The sequence below is a fragment of the Oncorhynchus masou genome, chromosome 13 (assembly GCF_036934945.1).
Source record: "Oncorhynchus masou masou isolate Uvic2021 chromosome 13, UVic_Omas_1.1, whole genome shotgun sequence".
Classification (NCBI taxonomy): Eukaryota; Metazoa; Chordata; class Actinopteri; order Salmoniformes; family Salmonidae; genus Oncorhynchus; species Oncorhynchus masou.
The window spans coordinates 34,194,855-34,219,323 of NC_088224.1; the positions used below are offsets into that span (position 1 = coordinate 34,194,855).

Here is a 24,469-nt window from a genome sequence, read left to right on the forward strand (position 1 = left end):
CAAAAGTAGGCTACATGAGAAGTGCAATACTGTTAACCCCGTAGTCGATTAAGAGCCGACATCTGTAGATATGTTTTCAATGATTTCTGATAAAAGTGACCCTTGAGGGACAGAGAGAGAGAGAGAGAGAGAGCGCGAGAGACCCTCTCTGTTGAGAGTATTGTAAGTGGTCTGAAGTCCTTATTTACTTCAGGTTATACCCAGATATTCACAACACATTATTAGTGTGTGTGTGTGCGTTGGATTGTCAACGCACAAGGGATTTAAGGGGAAAAGGGGGAGATTTTGGAGAATGTCACCCACCTAACCTTGTCACTGTGATTAGACTACTGTGATTAATTAGTTTGGTAAGATTGAGCAATTAGGTCAGGTGTGTGCGTGTGTGTGTGTCTGGCAGGGGCATGTGAGAGCACGGGAAAAATTACTTCCTCATTTGACCTGTACCAAAGCGAAAGAGAGAGGGAGAGCGAGAGAGACATTTTAGCAATGAGAGACCGATTGATTTGTAGGTTATAAATCTAGTATGATTCAGAAACTTGAAGATGGTATTATACATAGGCTACCACCAGGGGTTCGGCCAATAATAGTTTCAGGACATGTCCGTGCTTTTCAGGTACTGTATTTAGTTACATTCAATGAATCACAAGTCATCAGTGTCCCTTCAAAAATATGACTGTCGCTCTTGAACAGGCCTACAAGTTGTAATGCAGCGCAAAGACTTCACAATAACACCCAAAATATCAACAACAGCTTCAAAGTAAATGTCCGTGGAGCCCATTAGAACAGTAAGGTGCACATTTTAAGACACCCTCAGGCTCAAGCTTCACAGCAGGCTGGTATCCTCCATAAGTCTGTGGTACTGGGGTCTGTTCAGAAGAGAGCAACCCTTCTATGTACAACATTGTGAATGCTCTGCCCTGCTTAATAGGCCCCAGCTTTCCCCCTCTGTTTGGGGAAAGAGGTCTTAACCACTACAAACTACATTCTACCCTAAACTGCGACTGTAAAACACAATGACAAAAGATTAAGTAAACGGTTTGAAGTGAAAGAGGATCTCCAACAACTCCTTGAGAATCAGCCTTGAGGAACCTTTTAAAGGTTTTCCCAATTAACTTGTTAGTGAGGTGGCTGGTATATTTTTGCAATTAAGAATCCCTCTGTGATTTAAGGCTTCTTTTCAAGTGCCAGGTCCTCAGAGACTGGGTTTGTGGCCATGTGATCACTCCTGCTGATTATCATTAATGAACGTTGTGAGGTCCATCCCTCAATATGACTAGGGAGGTACAGAGGACCAAATTAAGCGGTTTCCCCTTCATGAAAATGTTCCTCAAACTACATGGGACGACCAATATAGAATACAGACATTTTAGTTACATAAAAGACAATCATCTGTTGAGAGTTGTCAATTTGGAACATCAATAGTAGCGATGCATAATTGCTCAACCAAATCTCAAAGAAATTACATTTACATCATCAAGATTATCAACTGCAGTCAGATTCATTCTTATAAGACTGACCATTCAATGTTACTGGCATGTTCAATCACCAAATATCCACCTCGCCATAACTAGCAACAGAGATATGGCATGGCTAGCCCTTTTATTTATTGCATGTGGAGCCATCTGTGCTGTAGTAGGAAGATTACAGCGGTGTTGTGGTTATTATTATGGCATATTTTTTGTTTGTTAGCTGTCAATCAAACTGGGCAAAAGTGAAACTGAAACTAACCTCGATGGTTAAGTTTAGGAATACATTAGGAGATTTTGGTTTGGTGTAGGCATTAGGGTTAACTTTAGGCATTCATCCTGAGTGGATAAGGTTAGGATTAAGGCTTGAAACAGAAAACAAAATACAAACCGAGTGCTAAGAACTGGTTTTGAACCCGCGATTCTCAGAAGCATAGCTCGCAGTTTAAACCAATCCTCCATCCCATCCCATCCCATCCCATCCCATCCAACACCCTAGCTTGTCACAAGCCTCTCTGGTAATAGGCTCTTGTGCTGTTCCTAGTGGACAGTAGGGTGTTGGGATCCCTGTGCATTAAAAACCTGTGTTTTCTGTTTGTCTGTTGCCAGTTCGTCTTGTCTTTTCAAGCCTACCAGTGTGTTTTTCCTTACCCCTGATCTCTTTATTCCCTGTTTTCTCAGTACTTCTGGTTTTGACCAGTCTGCCTTCCCTCACCCTGAGCCTGCCTGCCGTTCTGCACTTTACGGACTCTGCCCTGGATTACCGACCTGCACCTTGACCTGCCGTTTGCCTGCCCCTTGTTTTGTAAATAAACTTCTGTGATTCGAACTGCCTGCATCTTATCCTGAGTTCTGATATGTGGTCCACTGGGCATGTTGCATGGTTGTTTTAGTGGAGACGTAAAAGGTTTGGCGAATCATACTGGAAACGACTATGCAAGAAGTTCAAGCTCACTTTTTAATATTGTTTTTTTTTCGAGGGATGGGCAGTTCTTATTTTCTCAACACTAGATATGCAAAATAAATGATATATATGCTTTTAAATTGCAGTAAATGCTGTCATTACAATATAAATGTCCTTTACAAACTAATTAGCAATGAAAAAAAATAATGTTTGCACTATGCCAAGAGACAGTCAATATTATTGATGCAGTGCTGTTTTGTCTGTTTGAGAAAATGTAGTACTGTCTAGCTGAGCTGACAAAGACAAACATTTCACCGCTTGACTTTTCTAATTAACGGGCAAAAAAATGCTAATTGGCAGTGGAGTGCTTGTGTCAAAAACAACAAAAGGATCAGAGGAGGAGAGGAAAGTTCCAAAAGGGTTATTCGGCTCTCCCCATAAGAGAACCCTTTTGGTTAAAGGTAGAACCGTTTTTGGTTCTAGGTACAAACAATGCTTTTGGGTTCCATGTAGAATCTTCTGTGAAAAGATATTTAGATTGAACCCAAAAGGGTTCTTCAAAGGGTATGCATGTCAATGGCTGGTATTTTGAAAAGTGAAATCTGTCACTTAATACAGCAGTGCTATAAAGGTTTTCTGAAGGTTGTTCCAGAGCTCTGGTCTGTCCTGAGACACAACTGTTTAAGTGAGTGAGTGAGAGTATGTGCTTAGGAAGTGGCCCACATTAGTATAGGTGACTCATGCCCCAGCCATAAAGACTCTGTTATTCTTACTTCTGGGTACCCCCTCTGGGTATTTGAGGACCTCTCTGGGTATCGGGGACCTCCTCTGCATATAGGCCCTTCTGGGTATTTGGAGCCCTCTCTGGGTATCGGGGGCCTTCTCTGCACATAGACCCCTTCTGCGTATCGGGGGCCCCTTCTGCGTATCGGGGGCCCCCTCTGCGTATCGGGGGCCCTCTTTGGGTTTCGGGGCCCTCTCTGTGTATTGGGGGCCATCTCTGTGTATCGGGGGCCTCCTCTGCATATAGGCCCCCTCTGATTATTGAGGCGCCCCAATACACAGTGACTAAAAGAGGGGCCTCAATACACAGTGCCCCCCCCCCTATATGCAGAAGGGGCCCCTCTTTTTTTTTGTCCTAATGGAAAATAAACCCCCCACAACAAATCCACATAATAATTAATATTTCCTGTTGCTGCATGATTATTTTACTGTTGTAACAAAATGGCTCAAATTAAGGTCTTACATCTGTATGCACAGCAAGTAGTCTGTGTATAGGTTCTTCAGCGTGATAGTGTATTTTTATCAAAATCCATTTAATCAGAATAATTGCAAATATTCGAAAGTCAATGTGCTAGCTACTTTCACACCCTCTACAAATCCACAATGAAAAAATACCTTCAGGAAAAATACTGTACGAGTAGTACATTTTTCGAATGGGGTGATTCCTCACAAAACTAGAACATACTTTACTCTACGGGCATATCAAAGATCCAGAGTGGGATTTCTGCTAGTTTTAAAGTTATGACTCATTTTATATAGAGACATTTGCATAGTAGACACTGTAACCAGAGAGGAAGAGGCGAAGTGAAGGAAAACTGGGTCCAAAATGGGTGTTCTCCAGCAGGTGGCATTTTTTTCATTTTTTTTCACTCACCATGGAGGTCAATGAGAATTTTGTATCTGGTTATAAAAAATGTTTTGTGGTTTATTTGCTGTGTAGATTAATTGATCGAATAGAAGTTTCGTAATGATTAGGTTGTTACGAGTGTACCGATATAAGTACAACACGTGACATCCCTGCAACTTTGAGAAAAAACACTTTATTTTGGAGTTGTGTCTGGTCGTCACTAGTTACCCCAGCCACAAAGTCAGGCACCCAACCTATTTCCAAAAATGTTCTTCTTAAAATTATATTTTAACCTCACCCTAACCACTCTGCTTAACCTAAAATGAAGACAAAAAAGCAATTTCTTGTTTTCATGAATTTTTACTTTGTGGCTGTGGTAACAAGGGGACACCATTGTGCCCGTTGGTCACACAAGTATCTGTCCTCTCATTGGCTACAAGGGTCCCACCTGATCTTGCCTCCCTACTGCCTTCCATTTTTTTTAACACATCTATTCATTGTTAGAGTGGCCACTAGAGTATCTGGTCAATATAATGGATGATCAGTGATTTAACGAGTCACAGCCCTCCTTTTACTTGTATCATTACACACCCTGCAAATCAACAGCCAGAGTGCAACCATTTTGAATCCATTTTCACATTCACTCTGTTGGTAATGCAAACTAATTGGATTATAACTCTAAGTTGCAGACATACCACTGTGATATGGTTGTAGAGTGTATTATGTTCAACAAGATACTATATATAAAACATAGCTAAATCAAAAATATGATATTATCAATATGCATGAATTAATGTCAGATTATTTTAATTTAAATCAAAATACTACTCTTATTACAGGGCAATCGTTAAGGCTTTGTATAACACCAATGTTTGCTTTATAGCACGTATAGATTAAACATTATAGTCTTAAATGAAGACTGGTTAAGGCCGAAATGTCACAAATATTCCAACTTCAAATAATTATTTCTCAATTATGCTTTAAGACATACTACATGGTCAAAAGTATGTGAACACCTGCACGTCAAACATCTCATTCCAAAAACATGGGCATTAATATGGAATTGGTCCCCCCTTTGCTGCTATAACAGCCTCCACTCTTCTGGGAAGGATTTCCACTAGATTTCAGAACATTTCTGCGGGGACTTGCTTCCATTCAGCCTCAAGAGTATTAGTGAGGTTGGACACTGATGTTGGGCGATTAGATCTGGCTCGCAATCTACGTTCCAATTTATCCCAAAGCTGTTCGATAGGGTTGAGGTCAGGGCTCTGTGCAGGCCTGTCAAGTTCTTCCACACCGATCTCGACAAAACATTTCTGCATGGACCTCGCTTTGTGCATTGTCATGCTGAAACAGGAAAATGCCTTCCTCAAACTGTTGTCACAAAATTGGAGGCACAGAATCGTCTACAATTCTATTGTATGCTGTGGCGTTACGATTTGGGCGGACCACCCACTGTATTTTTGGTTAGTTAGTTAGCTGTATTGTAGTAGGCTAGTCTAGCTTAGTGTCATGCTCTGACCTTAGTTCCTTTGTTATGTCTTTGTTTTAGTATGGTCAGGGCGTGAGTTGGGTGGGTTGTGTCAGGACCCGGTTTCGAACCTGGGTCTCCGGAGTGAGAAACAGTCACTTAACCAACTGAGCCACGAATAGACAGCAGAACCCAGAAGATGAGGCAGACACAGCAGTACTTAAGACGGTGTATTTAATAAAGAAAAAATCCTAAAAAACAAAAAATGGCAAATCCAAAAGGTGGTAGGAAAAAACACAAAAAGACCTCAAAAGAAACTCACCAAAAATAAACAAAAACAAAAAAACAGAATACCACAAGAACTTCACCCGGAATCGACAAGAGCACACAGAACACTAGGGCAGGGTGCTAACATACAAACAAAGAGCACAGAACTGAGGGAAACAAAGGGTTTAAATACAATCAGGGGAAACGAGACACAGGTGCAAATAATAATGGGGATCAAGGGAAAAACATAGGGACAAAAAGCACAATGGGGACATCTACTGACAAAAACCCGGAACAACCCTGGCCAAATCCTGACAGAATCCCCCCCTAGGAACGGCTCCTGACGTTCCTACCAGCTCTCTCAGGGTGGAGGACCCTGAACTGACGAATGAGGTCAGGGTCCAGGATGTCTTTGGCAGGAACCCAGGAGCGCTCCTCAGGACCGTAGCCTTCCCAGTCCACCAGATACTGCCAGGACCGCTGCACCCGGCGGGAATCCAGTATCCGGTGGACGGTATAAGCCGGCTGGCCTCCAATGACACGAGGCGGAGGGGGAGGTCTGTCTGCCGGGACAAGGGGAGAAAAAACAACAGGTTTTAACAATGACACATGAAATGTGGGATTAATCTTAAGGGATCTGGGTAAGTGTAGGCGATAAGAAACTGGGTTAACTCTCCTGGCAACCTTGAAGGGACCGATGTATTTTTGGGACAGCTTGCGAGACTCCACCCGTAGAGGTAAGTCTCTTGTGGAAAGCCAGACTCTCTGGCCGGGCGCAGGGTAGGCCCGGGACGGCGACGTCTGTTGGCTTGTTGTTGATACCTCTGTGAGGAACGCATCAGATTAAGACGGGTCTTCCTCCACATAAGCCGACAGCGTCTGACGAACCTCAAGGCTGAAGGCACTCTGACTTCTGCCTCCTGGTCCGGGAACAATGGAGGAGCATAGCCAAACTGACACTCGTGCGGGGACATACCAGTGGAGGAGGAGCGCAAGGTGTTGTGCGCGTATTCGGCCCAAACAATAAAGGATGACCATGTGGACGGGTTGTCACGAGTCATACATCGGAGGGTGGTTTCCAGCTCTTGATTCATCCTCTCTGTTTGGCCGTTGGACTCCGGATGGTACCCTGAAGATAGATTGGCAGAAGCCCCCATGAAGGCCTTCCAAAACCTTGAGGCGAACTGGGGACCTCTGTCAGAAACCACATCTTGAGGAATGCCGAAGACTCGGAACACATGATTAATTACCAACTCAGCCGTTTCCTTGGCAGAAGGTAACTTAGTCAGAGGGACGAACCTGGCCGCCTTTGAAAACCTGTCGATTATGACTAGGATAGTAGTATTGCCATGGGATGGAGGAAGTCCAGTAATAAAGTCCAATGAGATATGGGACCAGGGTCTGTGGGGAACAGGTAAAGGGTGAAGGAGTCCTTGAGGGCGGAGGTGAGAAGATTTGCCCTGGCAGCACACGGGGCAGGCATTGACGAAAGTGGCAACGTCTTCTCTTATGGTAGGCCACCAGAACTTACGCTGGATGAACTCCAAGGTGCGACCTACGCCCGGATGACAGGTGAGGCGAGAGGAGTGCCCACACAGAAGGACCTGAGTCCTCACTGCCTTGGGGACAAACAACCGATTGGCAGGGCCTCCTTTAGGGTCCGGTTCGCTAGCTTGAGCACGTCTCACGGTATCCTCAACTTGCCACGAGATCGGAGCCACAATCTTAGCAGCAGGAAGGACAGGCATGTCCGTGTCATCTCGAATGGCAGGAGCGTAGACTCGGGACAGGGCATCCGGTTTGAGATTCTTCGACCCGGGCCGATAGGTGAGGATAAACTGGAATCGATTGAAGAAAAGAGACCATCTAGCTTGTCTAGAGTTCAATCGCTTCGCCTGCTGGATATACTCCAGATTTTTGTGGTCCGTAAGCACTTGAAACGGGTGAGAAGCCCCCTCGAGCCAGTGTCTCCATTCCTTCAATGCCATCTTAACCGCTAGGAGTTCACGATCCCCCACATCGTAGTTCCTCTCAGTCGGGGTAAGCCGGTGTGAGAAGAAAGCGCACGGATGAAGCTTCTTGTCTTCACCCCTCTGAGACAGGACAGCTCCAACACCAACCTCTGATGCGTCTACCTCCACCACAAATGGTTCATCCGTAGTCGGTAGTATCAGGATGGGAGCAGAGAGGACGCGCTGCTTGAGTCCTTGGAAGGCCGTCTCAGCTTCTCTTCCCCACAAAAACCTTGCATTGCCACCTTTGGTTAAAGCTGAGAGAGGAGCTGCCACCAAACTGAAGTTCTTGATGAACTTGCGGTAAAAGTTTGTGAAGCCCAGGAAACGCTGAACATCCTTAACGGATTTGGGGTGGGCCAATCCGCTACCGCCCCTACCTTCCTAGGGTCCATTTGGACTCGACCGGGTTCCACTACAAATCCCAGGAATTGTACTCGGGATGAATGGAATTCACATTTTTCCGGCTTAACGTACAGATGGCTGTCCAGGAGGCGTTTGAGTACTTGTCTGACATGCTTAGTGTGTTCTTGAAGGGAGCTCGAAAAGATGAGGATGTCATCCAAGTAAACGAACACAAATATGTTAAACATATCCCTAAGCACATCGTTTATGAGCGCTTGGAACACCGCTGGGGCGTTGGTCAGGCCGAAGGGCATCACCAAGTATTCATAGTGACCAGTAGGCGTGTTGAAAGCGGTCTTCCACTCGTCACCAGGTCTGATCCGCACAAGATGGTATGCGTTCCGCAGGTCAAGCTTAGTGAAAACAACAGCTTCCTGGAGCAGCTCGAAGGCTGTGGCCATAAGGGGTAGCGGGTAACGGTTACGGACGGTTATGTCATTGAGTCCCCGGTAGTCGATGCAAGGACGTAATCCACCGTCTTTCTTGGCCACAAAGAAAAACCCTGCTCCCGCCGGGGAGGTGGATGGACGCATGAGGCCTGCTTCCAGAGCGTCCTTGATGTAGGTATCCATAGCAGCTCGTTCGGGTGGAGATAGGGAAAAGATCCGACCCCTGGGGGGCAAGTGCCCGGAAACAGGTCGATGGGACAATCGTAAGGTCTATGGGGTGGTAGCATGGTGGCCCTCTGTTTGCTAAACACCAGTTTGAGGTCATGGTAACACTCGGGAACTCGGGTCAGGTCGATGGATTCTAAAGACTCGGGAGTAGAACTCGGGGAATTCTGGAAAATACAAGTAGCTTGGCACGTAGGACCCCACTGCTTGATAGTGCCCACAGACCAGTCGATGTGAGGGTTATGGCTGTGAAGCCAGGGGTATCCAAGGACGAGAGGGAACTCGGAACAGGAGATCAAATGAAAGTTCATCAATTCCTGGTGTTGTGAAACTGAAAGTCTCAAGGAGGTAGTGACATGAGTGACAAGTCCAGATCCCAAAGGGCTTCCATCCAATGTAGTAACCCTCATGGGGTCACTTAGAGGTTCAGAGGGAACGCCATTCTCCTTCGCCCAGACACCATCCATGAAGTTACCTGCGGCTCCAGAGTCTACCAAGGCTTGAAGGTGAAGCTTGTGGTTGTCCCAGGAGAGGGTGACTGGAATGAGCAGACGGGAGTTGGACGGATGGGAGGAGGTTATGTTTCCCGTTACAGTTCCCCCGGTCTGTACGGGACAGAGCGTTTCCCTGGAGCCCGGGACACGTGGAACGGAAATGGCCCGGTTTGCCGCAATATAGACAGCGTCGCTCCCTCATCCGGCGGTCTCTCTCAGCCTGGGAGATGCGTCCAATCTGCATGGGTTCCGGTGGAGCCAGCGATGATAAAGGTGGGGACTCGGAGCTGGGACTGATAGGAGCTAGAGGTCTACGGTTGAGTTCTCTCTCTCTCAGACGCTGGTCAATGCGTGAGGCCAACTTGATCAGGGACTCGAGATTGTCCGGTGGTTCCCGAGTGGCCAGTTCATCTTGGATAGTGTCGGAAAGGCCTTTCAGAAAGCACACCGTGAGCGCCTCGTTGTTCCAGCCACTCGCTGCTGCCACCGTGCGGAACTGGATGGCATAGTCCGTCACGCTGCGCCAACCTTGATGGAGAGTCAGGAGCTGTTTGGCTGAGTCAGAACCACTGCTTGGGCCTTGAAACACTCGTTTGAATTCCTCAGCAAAGGCAGAGTAGCTGGCACAGCAGGAACTATGGGCATCCCACACAGCAGTAGCCCAGGCCAGGGCTTTTTCCGACAGCAGGGTGATGATATATGCGATCTTAGACCGGTCGGTGGGAAACGACGAGGGTTGCAGCTCAAAGGAGAGAGAACATTGAGTGAGAAAGCCTTTACAAGCACTTGGATCACCTGAGAACCGTTGGGGAGGTGGAAGACGAGGTTCAGCCAGGGGGTTAACTGCCATGGGTACGTGAACCTGAGGTACTGGGACGGAAACTGTTGCCGGGGTAAGTCGATCAGATATTTGCTTAATGGAAGTCAGCATCTCCGACAGAAGATGAGAATGTCTAGCCATTAAGGCCTCTTGCTGAACCAGGGCGGCTTCGTGGCATTGGACAGTCTCCTGGTGGTGGGACAGCGTGGCAAAAGGTCCTGGGAACTGGCTGCCTCTGGGTTCATTTTTGGCTCTGTGTTTCTGTCAGGACCCGGTTTCGAACCTGGGTCTCCGGAGTGAGAAACAGTCACTTAACCAACTGAGCCACGAATAGACAGCAGAACCCAGAAGATGAGGCAGACACAGCAGTACTTAAGACGGTGTATTTAATAAAGAAAAAATCCTAAAAAACAAAAAATGGCAAATCCAAAAGGTGGTAGGAAAAAACACAAAAAGACCTCAAAAGAAACTCACCAAAAATAAACAAAAACAAAAAAACAGAATACCACAAGAACTTCACCCGGAATCGACAAGAGCACACAGAACACTAGGGCAGGGTGCTAACATACAAACACAGAGCACAGAACTGAGGGAAACAAAGGGTTTAAATACAATCAGGGTAAACGAGACACAGGTGCAAATAATAATGGGGATCAAGGGAAAAACATAGGGACAAAAAGCACAATGGGGACATCTACTGACAAAAACCCGGAACAACCCTGGCCAAATCCTGACAGGTTGTCTATGTTATTTTTTCTATGTTGTGTTTTGCGTTTGACCTGGTATGGTTCTCAATCAGAGGCAGGTGTCGTTAGTTGTCTCTGATTGAGAATCATACTTAGGTAGCCTTTTGGGTGATTATTCTCTGTTCAGTGTTTTTTGTATTCACCGTTCAGGACTGTTTTGTTTTGTTTCATTCTCTCGTTATTTTGTTTTCTGGTGTTCATGTAAATAAAGTATCATTATGGACACTTACCACGCTGTGCATTGGTCCGATCTCTCCTACTCCTCCTCAGAGGAAGAAGACGAGCGTTACACTTAGGGGTATTTTGGGATATTTGTTTCTTTCCTTGGGTCCAGCTCAGCCCCTTTTCCTGCCCCCTCGTAACCGTGCGTTTTCAAATAAGTGTTTGACGGTAATATTAGTTGTCTGTGGTTATTTTCATTCTCACCGTTACTTTGTCACTATTGCACTTTGCATGAGTTATAATACGGGTCTCGATACCATCCCCCCTAGACTGCCGGGCCAAAGGGATTCGTAACACCTTCATTGGAACTAAGGGACCTGAACCATGAAAAACAGCCCCAGACCATTATTTCTCCACCAAACTTTACAGTTGGCACTATGCATTGGGCAGGTAGCATTCTCCTGGCATCTGCCAAACCCAGCAGATCAGGATCCATCTGAACATTCCCTTCATTGATGATGTATCCCAGAAACGAGATAGTGGAGCGGTGAAACTCGCACTTCTCAGCTTTTACATATAACAGATTTTCCAGGAGGCACTGAAGGACCTGTCGAACATGGAGAATGTGTTCTTGGGCAGAACGAGAAAAAAACAGGATGTCGTTGAGGTAGACAAAAACAAAATGATTTACATGTCCCGGAGCACATCGTTGACCAGGGCCTGGAAAACAGTGGGCGAGTTGGTGAGTTCAAACGGCATAACCAGGTAATCATAGTGTCGACAGGCAGTGTTGAAAGCCGTCGGCCACTCGTACCAGACAGGGAATATATCCGGCCTCGAGGCGGTGTGGTGCCTGGGAGTTGGTCAATAGCACAATCATAAGGACGATGTGGAGGAAGGTAGCATGAGCCTTGCTGAAAACCTCCAGGTGGTCATGGTACTCTGCGGGAACGGCAGAGAGATTCGAGGTCGTACGCAACCCTGGAGGCAGACGTTCCGGGGAAGGCTGCGCCGCCTTCAGGTAATGTGAATGGCAGAATGGGCTTCAACCCAGGATTGAATCCGTGGTCCAGTTAATATTGGGGTTGTGCTTCTGGAGCTAAGGAAATCCCAAAACAATAAAGATGTAGGGTGACTCAATGAGGAGAAGCTGTATTGAATCACTGTGGTTTCCAGATACCCGCATATTACTGGGAACTGTTGTGCGTAACTCTTTCAATGGAGCGGCCGTCCAGTGCCCTGGCATCCATGGGAACGGAAAGGAGTTGAGTAGGGATACTTAGTTCTGATACCAGGGTGGCGTCCATGAAACGTTCATCTTCCCCAGAGTCAATGTGCACCTGGAGAGACTTCAAGATCAAGATCACATCGAGATCACATAAAAAGGAGTTTGGTTAATGGAAATTAGAGGGTTCCCAGTCAGGCTCACGAGTGTATTTGTACCTACTAAGGATTCAGGTCTCTTCACTGGGCAGGTGGCTGTGTAATGCCCTACTGCACTACAATACAGACAACTATTGGAGCTTAGCCAGTATGAACGTGCCCTAGGCGATAATCTAGCTCTTCCTAGTTGCATAGGTTCTGGTGAATCTGACTCACCTGTCGTCGATGATTCTCGAGGGAAAAAAACCTCCAATCATCTCGGAAAAACAGCCTTCGGGGACATCCGGATTCCTCCGGAAAGACGAGTGTGACCTAGGCCAGACCTCCTCTCACTCCTGCGTTCCCCTAGAGTCCATCAATCCTAATGGTGAGGGCGATGAGGGAATCGATGTCCACCAGTAACTCCTGAGCAGCTAGCTCATCTTTTATCACCTCTGATAATCTGTGAAGGAAGGTATCAAATAGGGACTCTGGATTCCAGGCACTCTCGGTGGCTAACGTGCAAAGTTCTACATAGTAGTCTGCCACACTACTGGAGTCTTGACGTAATTCAAGTAGTTTTCGGGCCGCCTCTCCCCCGGATTCCGGAGAATCGTAAACCTTCCTCAACTCTGCCATGAAGTCATCCAAATCACGACAAATAGCTGATTGTTGCTCCCAAACTGCCGTAGCCCAGGAGAGTGCCATACCCGGCATTAGCATAATAATATAATATACGCTATCTTCGACCGATCCGAAGGGAACGAAAATGGCTGCAGCTCAAAAATGAGGGGGAACTGAGAAAGAAACCCCTGGCAGGTTCCAGGATCCCCAGAATATCACTTCGGAGGAGGCAAGCGAGGGAGCCGGGGTAGGCTGTCCAAACCCACCAGTAATAGTAAAAAGGATACTGGGTCGTTGGGAGGTCTCAGAGGTGGTGGGCTCCCTATGAACTAACACCCTGATTTGCTCCATAATAGCCTTGAACCCTTGGTTGTGGCATTCCGTCAGGGAGCAAAGCCATTCCAAAAGTTTCAGTAGTAGCTCCTCATGCCTCCCAATAGTGGCTCCCTGCAGGGAGACAGCGTGGCAGAGCTGGTCCAAGTCTGCTGGGTCTGTCATGGCCAGTTCGTACTATAAGGGCACAGGGCGAGACCCAGATGCAGACACTGGAGGCAGATGTTTCGGGTCTCTGATATTTATTATAATCCAAGGCAAGAGAATGGTCGTGGGCAGGCAAATACAATCATAAACAAGGTCAGAGTCCAGGAGGTACAGAGTGGCAGGCAGGCTCGGGGTCAGGGCAGGCAGTATGGTCAGGAAGGCGGGTTCAGAGTCAAGGCAGGCAAGGCTAAAAACTGGGAGGACTAGCAAAGGAGATAGGAAAAAGCAGGAGCATGGAAAACCCCCCTGGTTGTGTTGACTTGCAACACACAACTGTCACGCCTTGGTCATTGTATTTTGTGTTTTCATTATATATTTGTTCAGGCCAGGGTGTGACATGGGTTTATTGTGTTGTCGTATTGTTTTTTTTTTGTAGTTATTGGGTTTGCGGCTGAGTATGGGTGTTGCATTGGCTTGGCTGCCTGAGGCGGTTTTCAATCAGAGTCAGGTGATTCTCGTTGTCTCTGATTGGGAACCGTATTTAGGTAGCCTGGGTTTCACTTTGTATTTCGTGGGTGATTGTTCCTGTCTCTGTGTAGTTTCACCAGATAGGCTGTATATAGGTTTCACGTTCCGTTTTTTTTTTTGTATTTATTAGTTATTTCATGTATCGTTCCGTTTTTCCTTCATTAAAGACATGAGTAACCACCACGCTGCATTTCGGTCCGACTCTCTTTCAACAAACGAAGAACGCCGTTACAGAATCACCCACCACACACGGACCGAGCAGCGTGTTAGCAGGCAGCGACAGCAGGAGCAGCGAAGGGAGGTCGTTATAGACAGCAGAAGCATGGAGTATACGACGTGGGATGAAATAGACAGGTGGGCGGTCGACCCAGAGAGAGTGCCGGAGCCCGCCTGGGATTCGCTGGAGCAGTGCGAAGAGGGCTATAGGAGAATGGAGTTGGAGAGGCAATCACGACGGCGCAGAGGAAAGCCCGTGAATCAGCCCAAAAAATTATTGGGGGGGGCTCAGAAGGAGAGTGGCTGAGTCAGGAGACAGACCTGAGCCAACTCTCCCTGTTTATCGTGAGGAGCCAAGGAGGAGACCAGAACCGGTGTTGGAGGTGAGCGAAGCAGAGACTGTGAAGGAGTTAATGGGGAAATTGGAGGAGAGAGTAATGAGGGAGTTGCTAGTTTGGTGCTTTAAGTACAAGATTCGTCCGACGGAGCGTGTCGGGGATTTAATGGCACCTGGGTCAGCGCTCCATACTAGTCCTGAGGTGCGTGTTAGTCAGCTGGTGAGAAATGTGCCAGCCTCACGTACTAGGCCTCCTGTGCACCTACCTAGCCTTGCACGTCCTGTGCCAGTCCTGCTCTCAGGCTCTCCAGTACACCTTCACGGTCCAGTCCATCCTGTGCCACCTTCACACACCAGTCCTCCGGTAGCAGCTCCCCGCACCAGGCTTCCTGTGCGTGTCTTCGGCCCAATACCACCAGTGCCAGCACCACGCATCAGGCCTACAGTGCGCCTCGCCTCTCCTGCGCTGTCGGAGCCTTTCTTCTCTCCTGCGCTGTTGGAGTCTCCCGCCTGTTCAGCGCTATCAGAGCCTTTCTCCTCTCCAGCGCTGCCGGAGCCTCCTGCCTGTTCGGAGCAGCCAGAGCTGCCAGTCTGCATGGAGCAGATAGAGATGTCAGTCTGCATGGAGCAGCTAGAGCTGCCAGTCTGCATGGAGCTGCCAGTCTGCAAAGAGCTGCCAGTCTGCATGGAGCAGCTAGAGCTGCCAGTCTGCATGGAGCAGCCAGAGCTGTCAGTCTGCATGGAGCAGCAAGAGCTGTCAGTCTGCATGGAGCTGCCAGTCTGCATGGAGCTGCCAGTCTGCAAGGAGCTGCCAGTCTGCAAGGAGCTGCCAGTCTGCATGGAGCAGTCAGAGCTGTCAGTCTGCATGGAGCAGCTAGAGCTGCCAGTCTGCATGGAGCAGCCAGAGCTGTCAGTCTGCATGGAGCAGCCAGAGCTGTCAGTCTGCTTGGAGCAGCCAGAGCTGCCAGTCTGCATGGAGCTGCCAGTTTGCATGGAGCTGCCAGTCTGCAAGGAGCTGCCAGTCTGCAAGGAGCTGCCAGTCTGCAAGGAGCTGCCAGTCTGCAAGGAGTTGCCAGTCTGCAAGGAGCTACCAGAGCTGTTAGTCTGCATAGAGCAGCCAGAGGTGTCAGTCTGCAAGAAACCGCCAGAGCTGTCAATCTGCATGGAGGAGCCAGAGCCGCCAGTCAGCATGGAGCAGCCAGATCCGTCAGTCAGCATGAAGCAGCCAGAGCCGTCAGTCTGCCAGGATCCGCCAGTCAACCAGACTCTTCCAGATCTGCCAGTCAGCCAGACTCTTCCAGATCTGCCAGTCAGCCAGACTCTTCCAGAAATGCCAGTCAGCCAGACTCTTCCAGATCTGCCAGTCAACCAAACTCTTCCAGATCTGCCAGTCAACCAGACTCTTCCAGATCTGCCAGTCAGCCAGACTCTTCCAGATCTGCCAGTCAACCAGACTCTTCCAGATCTGCTAGTCAACCAGACTCTTCCAGATCTGCTAGTCAACCAGACTCTTCCAGATCTGCTAGTCAACCAGACTCTTCCAGATCTGCTAGTCAACCAGACTCTTCCAGATCCGCTAGTCAACCAGACTCTTCCAGATCCGCTAGTCAACAAGACTCTTCCAGATCCGCGAGTCAACCAGACTCTTCCAGATCCGCCAGTCAGCCAGGATCTGCCAGAACTGCCAGCCAGCCAGGATCTGCCGGATTCAACTGCCTGGCTGGGCTTCCTCTCAGTGCTGGGCTTCCTCTGTCCCGAGCTGCCCCTCTGTCCCGAGCTGCCTCTCTGTCCCGAGCTGCCCCTCTGTCCCGAGCTGCCCCTCTGTCCCGAGCTGCCCCTCTGTCCCGAGCTGCCTTTCTGTCCCGAGCTGCCCCTCTGTCTCGAGCTGCCCCTCAGTCCAGTGGGGTTCTGGGTGAGGACTACTAGGCCATGGTCGGCGGCGAGGGTGGATTATCCCAGGACGCGTAGGGGAGGAACTATGACATTTATGGAGTGGGGTCCACGTCCCGAGCCGGAACCGCCACCATGGACAGACACCCACCCGGACCCTCCCTATGGTTTTGAGGTGCGTCCGGGAGTCCGCACCTTAGGGGGGGGAGTTCTGTCACGCCTTGGTCATTGTATTTTGTGTTTTCGTTATATATTTGTTCAGGCCAGGGTGTGACATGGGTTTATTGTGTTGTCATATTGGGATTTTTGTAGTTATTGGGTTTGCGGCTGAGTATGGGTGTTGCATAGGCTTGGCTGCCTGAGGCGGTTCTCAATCAGAGTCAGGTGATTCTCGTTGACTTTGATTGGGAACCGTATTTAGGTAGCCTGGGTTTCACTTTGTATTTCGTGGGTGATTGTTCCTGTCTCTGTGTAGTTTCACCAGATAGGCTGTATATAGGTTTCACGTTCCGTTTGTTTTTTTGTTGTTGTATTTATTAGTTATTTCATGTATCGTTCTGTTTTTCCTTCATTAAAGACATGAGTAACCACCACGCTGCATTTCGGTCCAACTCTCTTTCAACAAACGAAGAACGCCGTTACAACAACAGACAAACAGGAAACACTGGAATAAATACACCGGGACTAATGGGGAAAACGGATGACACCTGGAGGTGGGTGGAGATAATCACAATCACAAAGACAGGTGAAACAGATCAGGGCGTGACAATAAGCAATCGCTTAAGGCTACCAGCTGCTGAGGGCCCCCAAACAAAAAAAACAAATAAAAATCAGTTGAGGTCTCAACTTACTGTTGAGCGTTAGATTAGTAGAATACACAAGGTGCAATTTCAAAATTTGCTTGTGCAACAGCAGTTTTCCACTTGTTATGTCAGTCACTGACAATCACTCAATTAGCCCATGCCAGCAAAAAAAATCTAAAAATAGAATGGTAAGTTAGTCTACCCAGCTATCTAAACTAGTAATCATGGCCAAATTACCGACTGGACACGAAGAGCACATGCCCAGGAGCCCTGACCTCCAGGTGGCCCCCAATGATTTTGCTAGTGACTCACTCAGATATCAAATTAACATGGCATAAGTAACGGCATAAAATATCGAATTTCACGAAATTTGCTTTAAAACTGCAAAAATATATCTCCATGTCACGCCTTGGTCTTAGTATTTTGTGTTTTAGTTAATTAGTTGGTCAGGCCAGGGTGTGACATGGGTTTATTATGGGATTTTTAGTTATTGGGATTGTAGCTGATTAGGGGTGTGTGTTACATAGGTTTGGTTGCCTGAGGCGGTTCTCAATCAGAGTCAGGTGATTCTCGTTGTCTCTGATTGGGAACCGTATTTAGGTAGCCTGGGTTTCACTTTGTATTTCGTGGGTGATTGTTCCTGTCTCTGTGTAGTGTTCACCAGATAGGCTGTAATAGGTTTCACGTTCCGTTTGTTGTTTTTGTATTTATTCGTTATTTCATGTATAGTTCTGTTATTTGTTTCATTAAAGAACATGAGTAACCAACACGCTGCATTTCGGTCCGACTCTCTTTCGACAAACGAAGAACGTCGTTACACTCCACCCCATGGCAAAATGTGTAGAATTGCAGTAAATTTACTTTTAAACTGCAACTCTTTCTCTCCGCCCCATGGCAAAATGAGTAGAATTGCATGAAATTAGTTATAAAATTGCAACATTTTCTTTCCGCACCATGGGAAAATGTGTAGAATTGCAGAGAATTTGCTTTCAAGCAATGATTAAGTTAAACAAAGTAGAAAAATTGTAGGGAATTAGGGGAAAAAATTAGGGGGAAAAAGGATAACAACAATGAAAACAAAGTAGGCCTACATACAACAAAGCTAAATGCAAACTGTAAATAGGACTATAGCATAAAACATGGCAAACATTAAAATGTTTGAAGTTGACATGGAATAATGACACAGTAAGTGTTTTTATATTGTGGTGTAATTATTACTAACCAACACATCAATTTAATCAGCCCAACGATTTGAAGACGCACAAGCAATCACCAGAGACTTGATTTTGTTTGTGTTCTCTCTGTGTGAATTTTTACCTTCAAACAATTAGGCTTCACAGTCTAACCTTTACATCTTAACAGCGAGCGATATTGTTTTTAATGATCTTAGTCAATCATCTAAAGTTCTTTAATAAAAGTGATTATTTTTTGGGATCAATTCAATTGTAATAGCATAGCTATAGCCAGGGCCGGCCCTGACATAGGCAATCACCTTGGGCCCCCGGCCATAAAAATAAATGAAACTCAGTCGGGGTCTCAACTTACTGTTGAGCATTAGAATAGTAGAATAAACAAGGTGCAATATCCTGAAATTTGCTTGTCCACCATCAGTTTTCCTCTTGCTATTTCAGTCACTGACAGTCATTCAATTAGCCCATGTCAGCTAACATTTTTACATTTTATTTAGAATGGTTAGTCTACCCAGCTATTTAAACTTGTAGTAATCATGGCTGAATTACCGACGTGGGCACTAAGGGCACGTGGCCAGGGGCTGTGACCTCCAGGTGGCCCTCATTGATTTTGTTACTGCAAGTCTTTCTCTCCAGAATGAAATTAGTTATAATATTGCAACAACAATAAAATATGCACCATGGCAATATGTGACTCACCACCTGGATTCGGACTTATGTAGCAAAATTTGAAATTGTGTTTTTTTTTACATTATATAAAAGTAGAGACTCAGAACTACACAATGGTATATCATACACTGCATTTGAGGAACAATGGGAAATTATTTCTGCTTTGAAGGTTGATTAGCTTGTAAACTCACTTTTGAGAAAATTGCCTTGGTATCTAGTGAAGAGCTCTTCTTTGTCTATACCCATTCAGCCTCGCTTTAGCCCCACCCATCTCGTTTCCCTCTCGAAGCACACACTTGACGATCTGGCCGATGATTTGTTTACCTCAGAATAGCATGAAAACAGCCTAACCAGCTCTGCTGGCAACAATTTCATTACGCTTTTTTGCAGACGTTTACTGACACTGGCCATATTCATTGGGTGTTGTACACACGTCAAGTAACGTTAGCTAACGAGCCAGCCAGCCAACATTAGTTAGTTAAACCATGTTAATCAACCATGTTCAATGTTAGCTAGCTAACACTAGGCTCTAACTAGAACAACACACGCCTCTGGGAAATGAATAATAACATCAGCTAGGGAGCCAGTCAGCTAACGTTAGCTAGGTAGCTAACAATACACTTTAGCTTAAGACATATAGCTAGCGAGGTAAACAATGTACCTAGCTAGGTAAAGTGTAAGTTCACACACGTCACATAACGTTTGCTAACGAGCCAGCCAGCTAACGTTATGTTAGCTAGTTAAACAACAATGAACAGTGCCAACAATGCCAAAGTGCTGTGAGCTAACCAACCATGTCAATGTTAGCTAACTAGAACAGCAAACGGCTCTGGGAAACGAATGATAACATCAGCTAGGGAGCCAGCCAGTTAATGTTAGCTAGCTAGCTAACAGTACACTTTAGCGTGAAATTAAACCACTTTCTGTCAAAATTAGAAAACGTGTAATATCTGAAAATGTAACGAGCTATCTTACCTGTATACACCATCGTGCATGGATGCGTCTCCGTGTCAGGAATGCCATGCCACCGCTGCACTTAGTTGGAAGATGTAATCAAAGACTTTAGCTATCATACTCTAATACCACTGATTTCAAAACTTGATCCTGCAGAAAGTAGTGAGACACACTTATGCAGCTCCACTACACAATACAATTTTTTTAAAGCCACGTTTGATAGGATTACCAACACAGACGGATGAGATTCTATGGCAGACCAAGCTGAACTACTCCCTCGTCATCTCCAGCCCACTCATTATCTCAGCCAATCATGGCTATTGGGAAGGTTGCTAACTTTTTCTGTGGCTCAACCAACAAGGTTCGTAATTTAACAATTGTATTTGTATTTACAGATGACATACACATTTGTTATTAAGGCACATGAAAGTTCACATGTTCATGAAGGCATTTCTGACAAAAAAATGCATTTTGATGAAAACAAATATTTTTTACGTTCAAACGGCTTTCCTGTGAAGTCGTGAATTGCGGCATACACCTAGATTCCTGAATCGGGTAACATATGTGTAGAATTGCAGAACACTTGCTGTTGAACTGCAATACTTTCTCTACATCCAATGGCAAACTTTGTAGAATTGCAGGAAATGTACTTTAAAATGTAGATTTTTCTCTCCGCCATCAAAAGGGGGTCACCTAAATGTTTTATCTGCGAGGTTGGGGTCCCCCCAATCAAATCTCACCTAGGGCCCCAAAAAGGCTAGGCCTTGGCTATAGCAGAGCAATTTAATCATGAGTGAATCGATATCTGTAGATCTTATACTGTATATGTCCACATATCCATAGCATGCTCAACACCATTTTAATTTAGCTACGTACTAGTATGGCTCATAATGAACTTGCCGTGCATCTGTCATCCTCAAATAACGTCCATGGGACGTTTCATCATCTTGGGGCGTCCAAATTGGGGTAATCAAAAGACCCCGGCAGAGATTATGAACCTTTAATTGCGTTGTCAAAATTACGGCATAGTGTGTCATCTCTGGCGTCTCTACTTCAGATACGTTTCTTCATCAACATTTGGTGAAAAACTACAAAAGTAATTGAGTTGTGGGTATAAAGCTCTATCAAAGCTCTTGTTCTTCTAGGCTAGGTGACATTTTAATTATACGTCCTTATCTGATAGATGGGGAGATATACCTTGTGTCAAAGTAAACCCCACATCTTTATTGTTTTTTAATCATATATGCTTATATTCATGCTGTCAATGGATGCATGGGATTTCATTTGACCCATCATTGATTGAAGATTATGTACCATATAGAGGAGGTTTATCGTGAGCCACAAATCTCTCCGATTAGAAGTGTCTTGTTACTTGAATGACAATGAACGCAAAAAGAAACTTAATAAGTGAATGGCTATATTTTATTCAAAGTTTAGTAGAAGTATGTTATGGTGAAAAGACTGTGCATGTGGAAGAACTGCAATCTTGAGCTGACAAGCTTAGAATTCTTCCTCAGGCACAAAGTCATTTCACCATAACATTATACGTATTTAATAGTGCTTCAATTGTAAATAGTACTTATACCATTTGATTACTGATTGAGTCAGTAAGTAATAAATTGAACAATGGTCTCAATGGTGAATCAAGAGTATAGCTATGGACCAATAGTACCAATGAGTCAGGCTGTAATTAGGACAAGTTACAGTACATTGCAACGTTATGAGAATCATAACATTTGAATGGCATGTCCAATTATATTATGGAGTTAAAGCGACATGGAATTCATCCCCCACACTAAAAACCCTTGATTCTATCATTCCATCAGTTACCCTTGCATTGGTGTGTTACGGCTGGAGGGTCTCTGTTTGCTTGAGGTGATGCCTCAAACAATGATAATGGTGATAGTAATAGTGATAATGCTACACATATAACCAGGCAGTTAAATGTCTTTCTCTTTATTGTGCCAACAGCATGTTTGCATTCAACTGTATTTGTCTGATTAAATATTTCTTAGTGTGACTGATGAGGTTGTGTGATAGCAGGTCAAAAGAGGCAGCACACATTTTATCTGAAGCTTTGATTTAAAAAAAAGTTTAGTACTTAATAAAAAATGCATGTAGGCATATCACTTTGTATCCAAACTTTACATTTAATAATTATTATATTGGAAGATAAAATGGAAACTCTAAATGCGTTAATCAAGTGTCATCAGCTAATGTATGTAACATATTTTCTCCAATTGTTGGCCTATAAAAGTAATTTCTAACTTTCATTACTTTTAGTTTTTGGATATTCCATTGTTGCCACCCATTTCAGGCTTACATTAAGGGGCAGTAAAGTTTGGGTAGAGAGTAATCTATCTCTAGCTAAATATCTTATCCTTACTTCATCAATAAAAGGGTAAAAATGTTTTGTCTATATACAGGTACATTTTGTGTATACTGCATATCACATAAATGTTTGGGATGAGGTTGTTTGTATACGTAAACAGTACACTACTTTTGGAATGTTCCCTCACCTTCTAGCACTGGGCCTTCAGCCAATGTAGTATTTAGAAGCAGGGGTGAAATAGTAGTTCCATTCTCACTGGTATCACTGTACACCATCCATACAATCTGTGCGTGTTCACGTCAACCAATCTAAAAAAAAGAAGAAAGAACAAGAAAGAAGAACATAATGTGTGCAAATATACAGTACATGCCAACTACACGAACATGTTCACATGTACTGAGGGGAGTGTTTTTCAACGTAGATAAAAAGGGAGACGACGGTGACACAAAACGAGGGTGACTCGTCATCGTGTTGTCATTGTGTCAGTATGAAAAGGTACTTGATATGCGCAGAGGGGGGGAAAATGGGACTATGCCATGTTATTGTTTGCGAATGTGTAAGATCTTGACATACATGTGTGTGGACATGTGTGATGGCGTCCTAGGATTGTGTAGCTTGGAAGCTTTTTGGACCATAATGCACTGATTCATTATGACTGGCTGTAAGGAAGGAGAGAGAGAGAAAAAAAGAGAAAGAAGGGAAAAAAAACGTTTCAAATGCGCTAGCACCTGGAACTTCAAATCTAAACAAAAATCTCCCCATTTTCCCTTCAATCTTGTCACAGGATATGCCATACTTTTCCTCAGACACCCACTTCTAGGGAACTGCAACACAATTTCCAGAAAATTCCAGGGAGCGTGGACATGGACCCAATGCCCAGTGAGTTATGGTCTGGCCTCCCGGTTTACGCTCTGTGTTGTTACTGACAATGGTAGCCATGCTCTCACTCCTGTCATAACATGGTGCCTTCCGACTCTGCATTCAGCCATGTCTCTCTTATGATCGCACTGTTCTTTAAAAAAAAACTCAGTTACTCTCCAATGTTCGCGTTAGCATGAATTGTGTGGTGTAAAGTATTATAAGGATGGCTGCTTTAAGTTCTATTCAAAGTTAATACAAATGCTGGCTTCAAATTCTGCTTTTTGTGACCTGTAGATTTCTTGGGCCTTGGCACTATGGTATTGTGGAATCGTCTTCGTAAGAGTCTTAAATACCTTATATAAGGTATATCCAATATGTAATTGCATTCACACTGGCAATAAACGATAACGTGTTAGGAGTAATGCGTCCTTACCTCTGTTTCTTCCTTTCACGAATACATAAAAGACCAGCAAATTGTGAATAGTGGTGGACACTACAGAACATACTCTGCTGTTAACATTGACTTACACATTACGAGAGGTTATGCATGTGCACGGGGGACGTGCAGACAAACCACCATCTTGTTTTCCAGTTTAACCCTATGTGATAGGGCTTTGAGGGCGTTGAGTCATCGGGGACATTCAGCAACAATTATAGTTACAATGTAACTGTAATGGGGTCACAACACACTGATATCACCACATGTGTGTGAGTTTATGTGTGTGTGTGTATGTTTGTGTGCGTAGGTGTGTGTTTGCAGGCCAGTGTATGTGTTTGCGAGCCTGCATCCGTCTGCAATGTGAAGGCTTGTGCATGTTGTGTGTATGTGTGAGTTGCATGAGACTGCCTTCCTTTGGGCAGATAAGAAAGCAAACAGCATAATGTGATCTTTGGTGTGTAAAAATTTGGATAATATCACATAACACATAATATGTGTATCTAGATTCCATAAGAAACAAATGTAGGCCTACAATATACCCTCAATTAAAATATAAGCCTACAATATACCCTCAACGTCAGATTTCATTCCATATGATCATTATCACATATTATGAAAGTGTTTATTTTCTCTAAAATAATTAATTTAGCAAATACAAAAGGTTAAAAACACACATGAGGATGACCTAATTATTTTCCCAATTACATCTTATTGTGAATACAACACAATGCCTAGTGAAAATTATTTACACTCAGGGCTTTTTAGATGACAAAAACACTATGAACTCTGAATT

The 24,469-nt window shown here is 45.2% G+C and overlaps 1 long non-coding RNA gene across 2 annotated transcripts in view; it reads right to left on the reverse strand.

Annotated features, from left to right (window-relative positions):
* LOC135551408 (uncharacterized) overlaps positions 1–24,469 on the reverse strand; it is a 35,459-nt gene that overhangs the window by 9,525 nt on the left and 1,465 nt on the right. Inside the window, exons 2-3 of one of the 2 annotated variants that reach the window (XR_010457297.1) lie at positions 22,564–22,684; positions 20,066–20,125 (exon numbers count right to left, since the gene is read on the reverse strand). This is a non-coding gene — a long non-coding RNA (uncharacterized LOC135551408). The remainder of the gene's footprint in view (positions 1–20,065; positions 20,126–22,563; positions 22,685–24,469) is intronic. The other variant, XR_010457298.1, reaches the window with a different exon arrangement.